This window comes from Rhinopithecus roxellana, chromosome 9, assembly GCF_007565055.1.
Source record: "Rhinopithecus roxellana isolate Shanxi Qingling chromosome 9, ASM756505v1, whole genome shotgun sequence".
Lineage (NCBI taxonomy): Eukaryota > Metazoa > Chordata > Mammalia > Primates > Cercopithecidae > Rhinopithecus > Rhinopithecus roxellana.
The window spans coordinates 110749632-110758220 of NC_044557.1; the positions used below are offsets into that span (position 1 = coordinate 110749632).

General features: G+C 37.7%; 1 non-coding gene across 1 annotated transcript; it reads right to left on the minus strand.

The window, feature by feature from the left end:
- Positions 1-8183: 8183 nt before the first annotated feature.
- On the minus strand, positions 8184-8324 carry LOC115899804. Its single transcript, XR_004059407.1, has one exon. It is a non-coding gene; the product is annotated as a small nucleolar RNA SNORA67 (small nucleolar RNA).
- Positions 8325-8589: the final 265 nt, after the last annotated feature.

The window sequence follows — 8589 nt, forward strand, 5'->3', positions numbered from 1 at the left end:
TCCATCTTCCCACCACAAAGAATAGCTTTGACACCACATACAAGGTGGCCTCTCAATAAATACTTAAATGTATGAGCTGAGTTGAAAGGGAGTTACATAGTTGCTAGATCCAGTAGGCTCTGTTGGGTCAAGACTGAGGTTTTCTCTGTGTACGTGCAGTTCCTTGGATCTGCCTGTGAACCAGAGGACATTTTGATGCTTTCACCTTTTCGGAAAGGACAGAAATTTCCCCTATTGTGGGCTTTCAGCCAGAGGTGAGCACGTATTGACCCTCTCCGGTTCTCTCCCTCTCTTTTTTTTTTTTTATTTTTTATTTTTTTTCCCACACTGAAAGCATAGTCCCTCCTAAGAGGAAGTTTGTTTTCTGTGTCCTGGAAATGTCAGGCTCCCCAGAGAGCTTGAGGGTGGATCTGTCTCAGTCAAATGTCTCTTCCTCTGATGCAGTGGGTGACGCCCCCTGCTTTCTTGAATGACATCAGCTGAGCCGTAATCAAAGTGCTCACGTCTGACTCACCACGCACTGTGGAGAATTGACTTCCAGCATAGCGGGGTGGGGGTGAGGTGGAGGAAATGGCCCTTGGCATGTGAATGACTTCTTGACTTTTGACTCAGACAGTTTCAGTTGTGGTCAGGCCTCAGCATTCCCGTGCATCTCTTCATTGCCTAAGGCTTCTTGACTTAATTCTTTGCCAGTTTACAGTAAACCTGAACATGGGAAGCCCATCCTGGGTTTCACAGGTCACTGCAGAAGGACTCGGGAGGACCAGGTTGCAGCAAAAGGGAGGTGGAAAATTAGAATACTTTGCCGACTGTGCCCAGATGCTGGCTTCTGAATTGTAACTTCCTAACAATATACAGGAGCTGAAGCACACGAGTCCATGCATTTTGGCATTTGGTGATGACTTACTGGGGGAGAGAAGGCATAGTTTGTGGTTTCAGGAGCCAGCGTAGCATTAGGAGCTCACCTTGAATTGCTTTCAGAAGCAGAGAGATGTCAGCTGTTTCCCAGCCTCTCAGCCATCTCATCTCCCTTGTAATTATAACTCATTGTTCCACTGACTTCCTTTCTCATTGGACAGTGTCTCAAGGGTGGACCTGTCTCAGGGCAGGGCTTTCAGAAGCAGTCATAGACGATGCTCAAACATGTGTGCTGGGATTTTCCCAAAGCTCCCTAAAGTCTGACGGCTGAGTTGTCTAAGAGCCAAACCAAGCCTAGCAAAAGTGAAAATTCATTTAACGTCAGGGCTCTTTCCCTACCGAAACAATTGGTAGTTCATCACCTCATCCATCATCTGAAACTCGGCACTCGAAACCTCTTTCTCCTCCTGCTTTCTAGTGCATGGCAAGATAGAATTTTTCACTCTAGGATATATTTTTTCTAGATATTGACTTATTTGGGTCACTTGTTATTTTTCTATAATTTTAAAATTCCAGCAAATTTGCAACAATAGTCCAGAGAACTTTTATGTACCCTTCTTTACCAGATTCATCACCTGTTGACAATTTCCCCCATATGCTCTCTTTTCCCCCAAATTAAAAATTATGGTAAAATACACATAACATAAAATTTAACATCTTAATCATTTTTAAGTATGCAGTTCAGTAGTCATAATTATATTCATAATGTTACGCAACCATCATCACCATCCATAACTCCATTTGATAACTCTTTTCATTTTGCAAAGCTGCAACTCTCCCTATGACATAACACCGCGTTTCTGCCTTGCCTCAGCCCGGCAACCACCATTCTACTTTCTGTCTCTATGTTTTTGGCTACTCCAATTTTCACTTCACCATTTCTCTGTCTCACTATTTCTCTCTTTGTCTCTCGCTCTGTTATCTGTCTCTTGTTCTGTCTCTCTTTTTATATACACATACATTCCCGTTGAGAGTAAATTGGAGACATTGTGCCTTTTAACTCCTAAATACTTCAATGTGTATTTTCTAAGACACATTGTGTACTTTCTTACATAATTATAGTGTGGTTACTAGAGACCATTATATTTAAAAAATTTATTTATATTTTTGTAGAGATGAGTTTTCCCTTTATTGTCCAAGCTAGTCTCAAACTCCTGGGCTCAAGTGATCCTCCCACCTCGGCCTCCCAAAATGCTGGGATTTATAGGCATGAGCAACCTTGCTCAGCCAAGGCTGATTTTTAAATTGAGGCAACAATGTTGAGATTGCATAAAGCTTAAAAAAAATGTTCTGTATGCCTTTCTTGAGTGTGTTGCTACAAAACCAGAACCAAAACCAGCCAAGCAAACAAAACTCCCACACGTGTATTAAGGGCATACTATATATCCAGCAAGATGTTTGGAGCTGTGTCCAAAATGAGGAAAATATAAGACACTGATTTCTTAAATGTGAATTTTATTTTTTATTTCTGTAGAGATGGAGTCTTCCTACATTGCTCAAGCTGGTCTCAATCTCCTGGGCTCCAGTGAGTCTCCCACCTTGGCTTCCCAAAATACTGGGATTACAGGCATGAGCCCTAGCTAGGAAAATAATATAAACATGTAAAATGTTAAAAATCAAGGAAATATTTTAAAAGAGCATATTAATTAGTTAAATGCAGATTCTTTGGGAAAAATAATTTAAAATACCCTTGAAACAACCATTAGAAAAATTGTAAATTCAGTATAAAAATAATACCTCAAACTTTACTTTTAGGCTGTATAAATTCCTTGGCTAATTATGAAATTGTAGCAGGATGTTGAGATAATTGGCAGTAAAGTTTTGATAGGATTGGATTTTTCATAACTTCAATCAAATCAGGATGTGGAACAAAAACTATTCCTTGTTTTAGTAGACAAAGCCTCCAATTCCCAAAGCAAGGGAAACTTGTACTAAAACATGTGTGTAGTCTTTAAGTGTCCAAAGGATTGATGGAAAGCTAGATGGAAGCCAGCACATCTAGTACGTGCCAGGCACATACTAGATATGTAGTATGTGTTAGGCACATAGGAGATATGTAGTATGTGTTGTTTGATGAAAAGCAATGGCCTGTATTTGGAGGCAAAGACATGAAGCATGAATACATATTCTGGGGTACCAGAACTTTGGATTATTTATCTTCATCCACAGAAGAAGAGGTGCAGTGAAACTGTATATACTATTTTTTGGTTTGTTTTTGCTGACACTTCTCCCTTGTTTGGTGAGAATTCAAAGAGGAGACAAGTGTCTGAAACAAGGTGCACACTCACCCTCACCATGGCCCATGTGCAGAGTAGCCTGGCCCTCTCAAAGAACTAGGATGAACAGAGAGAAGGTATTATTTGAAATGGACGATGATCCCAAATAGGGGTTGGTCTCAGTGCATGTTCAAAAACAAGACAATTGGCTGAAGTCCACTGAAGAATTACAAGATGGTGACCTAGAATGGGAACCCTGAAATAATAATTAGGGCAACAAGGATAGAATCAAATGATTGGTGATCCAAGGAAGAGGAGTGAAGGAACTAGGGTGAGTCTGAGTGAATAACGAAGATAGATGTGGCATGTGGCTTTCATGTATTCACAGTGAGTCTGCATAGATGGGCTTCAGCCATTTTGGGTAAAGGATGGAGTAGACATAGAATAGAACTTGATAAATGTCCTCTGAAATGAAAGACAGCAGTTCAGTACCTTATTATGGAGGTCGTTAAGAACCACCAAAGAACCTCTGAACTGAAGACATTGTTGTCCTCCTCTGCAAGGATTTGTAAGTATATCCCACTCCTACCCCTCAGATGTATACAGGATTTACTACAGACGTGGTAAAACAGCTATTCCAATCCTGAATTTATAAACTCAGGAGCATAAAAGTCATAGATATGAAATGTGAAAATGGCATTCTACATTATGGATGTCAATAATTGCCCCCCGCAACAGCTTCTCATCCTTATTACTTGTCGTCATGTTACCCAAAATAAGTCCTGTCTCCTCACTTCCTTAAGCTCTTCTTATTTCTTTGTCCTCCACCCATTCTCAGCCACTCATTCCCCTAGTTACATTTGTAAGTTTGTCATCACCAATAATTACATCTCCTTAATCTCAATTTCATAGCTCCCTTTCTTTGACCAACACCTCCACTCTTCTACCTCCTTCCTTCTAGTAGTGCAACACTAATGACCTTTCTATTCCATCAGACTTTCAATCCATTGGTCCTACTGTATTTTCCCTGCCCTTCATCCCCTCACTGTCATGATTCCCTTGCTATCTTGATTCTTTCTTCACCTATCTTAAATTCTATGTTCAATTGTTGTAACCCTTGCATATGTCTTTGACTCGCTTTCCATTTTCTCATATATTCACTTTAACAAACTGCAGCCTTGATTAAATCCAGCTTTTTGCTTGGCACCTGTATCTGTGCTTGGACAAATGTAGTTGGAGGAAAAGATATAATTACACTGGCTAGTTGCACTTTAAAATCACGACCTTGACTCTAAAATAAACTTTTTAATGCAGAGAAACAATTTTACTCTTTGTCCCTGGCCAATGCACACTCTCATTGTTCTAGAATTGCTTCATCATTTGTTACAGTCTCATTCCATATACTCCCTCCTATGCAACTGATTTTTAAATTGAATTTTGTCAAAGTAAAACAGGTACATAGTTTAACAAGTCAATAAATAATACTAGGTAGGTAACTAAGAAACAGTAGTTCTGTGCCAAATTTCCTTTAATTCCCAATTCCCATGGTAATATTTTTAACTTTTTTGTTTTTTCCCCTATAGACCATGATAAACTACCATTTCTTATTTTTTCAATGATAGTGCCTTTACACACACACTCATGTTATTCTTCTGACTGTTCTTGCATTCTTCCAGTATGGTTTTTTTTCCCAAAATTTTTGGGTAAGTCATTTTTCAATGTTTATATTATTACTATGTAATTAATATTCACAGTTGAACTTACACAGTATGCTAGGATAACATTTTTTCTTCTTTTTGAAAAATAACTTTTGATTTTTTTCTTGGAATTAATTATTGCCACTTCTTTATTTGCAAAATTTTCTTTGCATCAGTTGTGAAATCTCTCAAACTTTCCCCTGGAATAGACCAGAAAATCTTGTCTGAGTGTGTTTACAACCTGTCAGGTATTCTACTACTTATATTTTCTTCATGACTGTCTAGTCCAGAAGCCTCCTGCATCTGTTCTAGTCAAGCTGATTTCTCTCTAGAGAGAAATCTAGAGAGACTTCTAGATGTTTCTAACTAGAGCTGCTATCCTGGGACTTCTCTTCACTCTCATCCTGTGAACACCTTCACCTTTCCTGTGTAGGAATCTTGTTACCTGGTTTCCCTGTCTTTCTCCTTCCTACTTAACTTTTCACTGAGGAGGAATGAAAGGGTTAACCAGTAGCTTCCTGGGAAAGGTAGCTAGGAAGACAATTCTGGGGGCATATTGAAACTCTGAAATATCCTTATTTCACCTATGTGCTTGACTGATAGTTTGGCTGGGTACAGAATTCTAGATTGGCATCAATTTCCTCTCACATTTTGATGATATTGCTACATTGTTTTCTACCAGTGTTGCTAATAGGAGTTTTAATGACAGTAATGTATCTTTTGTAAATGAACACTTTTTTTTTTCCACCATTCACATAATTTTAGGCTTTTATCTTTGTCCCTGGTATTTACAAATACCACACGATGGACCATTATACAGAATATTTTTTCATCGATTGTGCTGTTTTTTCAGTGACCCCTTCCGATCTGGAAACTCATATTTTTCAGTTCTTGAAGGTAGTATTGAAATTACAATAGAATTGTTACTCTTTATTTTCCCTCTTGTTCTTTTCTAGAACTTCTGTTAGTTGGCTGCTATATATCCTGGAGTGATTCTCTAGTTTCCTTACTTACTTCACAAACTTTCTTTCTCTCTTTTTTCTACTTCCTGGGATATTTCCTCAACATTATTTTCAAACACTTCTGTTGAATTTAAATTTTTGCTGTTGTATTTTTAATTTTTAAGAACACTTTTTTTTGGGTAACAAAATACTGTTTATTGTTTACTTTTTAAATTGACAAAAATCGTATATATTAATTGTGTACAACCTGTTTTAAAATATATGTATACGTTGTGGAATGGCTACATCGAGCTAACATAGGAATTACTTCATATATATACCTTTTTTTGGTGAGAACACTTGAAATCTATTCTCTTAGCAATTTTCAAGAATACAATACATTGTTATCAACTATAGTCATCATTTTGTATCAAGAACTCTTTCTGACATTCTGAATGTATCCTTTTTGTATCGTATCATGTTCTTTTTCATGGACTTTTTTCATTTAATTTTTGGAGGCTATCAGACATAAAATATTGCTATTAGTCGTGGACACGGCATACAAACAAAAAATTGTTGGCCTGGTGCGGTGGCTCATGCCTGTAATCCCAGCACTTTGGGAGGCTGAGGTGGGTGGATCACCTGAGGTCAGGAGTTCAAGACCAGCCTGGCCAACATGGGGAAACCCCATCTCTACTAAAAATACAAAAATTAGCCGGATGTGGTGGCTCACACCTGTAATCCCAGCTACTAAGGAGACAGAGGCAGGAGAATGGATTGGACCTGGGAGGCAGAGGTTGCAGTGAGCTGAGATCGTACCATGGCATTCCAGCCTGGGCAACAGAGCATGAGTCTGTCTGAAATAAATAAATAAATAAAATAAAAATACATAAAAAATATTGTTAAATAGCACATGAATGCCTCTGTCCCTTGATAGTTGGTGCTCAGTGCTGGGCGTGAGATGTAATTTAAATGTTAGTTCTCATCATTCCAGGGAAATCTTTCTTCAACACTCTTACCTCATGTCTTGTCTCAAAACTGAAGAGAATTGCTTTTAAATGCTGAGAAGGTTTGTGGGTGGTGTCACTAAGGACATGAGAGGACACTGGTTAGACGAGTGGTGAGGATGTGAGAGGTGGCAGTACTTATGTAAACATAAAACATTTGAAATTAATTTGTCAAATCATTTTCTCAGATTGCATGAATGCAATAGATTCTTGCATAATGAAGTATAATTTTCCAGTAGTACCCGGTATCCATTTCTTGTTTCTCTTCAAGTTTTAATTGTGGTTTCAGAGCTATTCACAGATTGACATAATATTTGCTACAGTTGCTTCTAACAGCTGAAGAACATTTTCAATTTTAAACAAAAATACTCTTCGATTTGTGTATGTGTGGATCCAGATGTAACATTGTGAAATGTGATACCAATTCTTCATTGACAAGTAGATGGATATTGAATTGGGAATAAATTTATTTTTATAAAGTACATAGTAAGATATAATTAAGTAAAAAAAGTTAAATAAAATTCAGCTTTACTTAAATAATTTTGATTTAAGCTTTGGTATTTTAAATTACTTTTTTTGTCTTTTAATTTTAATGGATTACTTTGTGTGCTTTGGAAAAAATACCTTTTTGAAGCATATTATAAAAATAAACTTTTTATTTTTTGAAATTTACTATTTGTTGAAAATGTATTGAAATTTTGTAAACTTTGATACAAATATATTTTAAAATCTCATTACTATCAACAGAATATGAAACATGACAATCTCAATGATAACAGTGATTTTGCTGAAATGAAGGCAAGGAAAATAAAGCTTATGGAATAAATAAGTAGTAATTATGAACCATATTTGCTTTTATTACTGATCTACACACTGCTACTAGCCCAGCAACAGAACATTAGAAAAAGACAATAATAATTATATTTAGTCATTGTTGAGAGATATATATACACATATATATGTATTTCTTTTGCCTCAAAAAGTGATGTTTATTCAAAGAAAAAAACCAGATGTCCACTTCTTTTCCCCCTTCCTTCCCCTCTCCTGCTGCTCCTCAGCCCCCCAAGATTGAACCCTGGCTGGGGCTAGGTAGCAGGACATCCCCTCAGATGAGGTCAGCAACATTGACGGGCATCTTCCCAGTGGAGGTGTTGTAGAAAGTCTCAATGTCTTGAAGAGTTCTCTTGTCTTCTTCTGTCACCGTGTTAATAGCCACAGCCTTATGGCCAAACCGTCTACCTCGACTGATTCTGTGGATATACTTTTCCCTATTGGTGGGAAGGTCATAGTTGATGACTAAAGAAACCTACTGCACATCAGTGCCTCTGGCCTATGTCAAGAAAGACAACTCTTCAGCATGTGCATGAGAGGACAATCTATCCTGAAGGGAAGAGACTTAGGTGTCCATGTAGGCAGCCAAGGAAGGCAGAGGAAATAAGCATCTCCTGTTCCCCAAAGACCTTAGGCATGCTAGATTCTATTCTAAGTTAGTACTTTCCTGAGAGGGGTACTGCATGTTCCCTTGGAGAGGGAGTTCCCTTGGATTGTTGATATTTTTTGATTTTTAGGTATTTAAAACCCTAGCTTTACACACGCTTTTCAATTTTATTGTTGTGAGGGAATATTCATCAAGATAAGAGGAGAGAGCATATTTTATTTGTTAGCTTGATCTATACTTTTAAATATTTAAACATATGGTACATGGGCCTTGATATATATTCTTTCCTTAGGTGACTTAGAGTCCTGGTTATTCTCTTGGGTCTAGGCCCAGAATTGAAGGCTACTGAAATTATTACCCGAGCCCTTCACT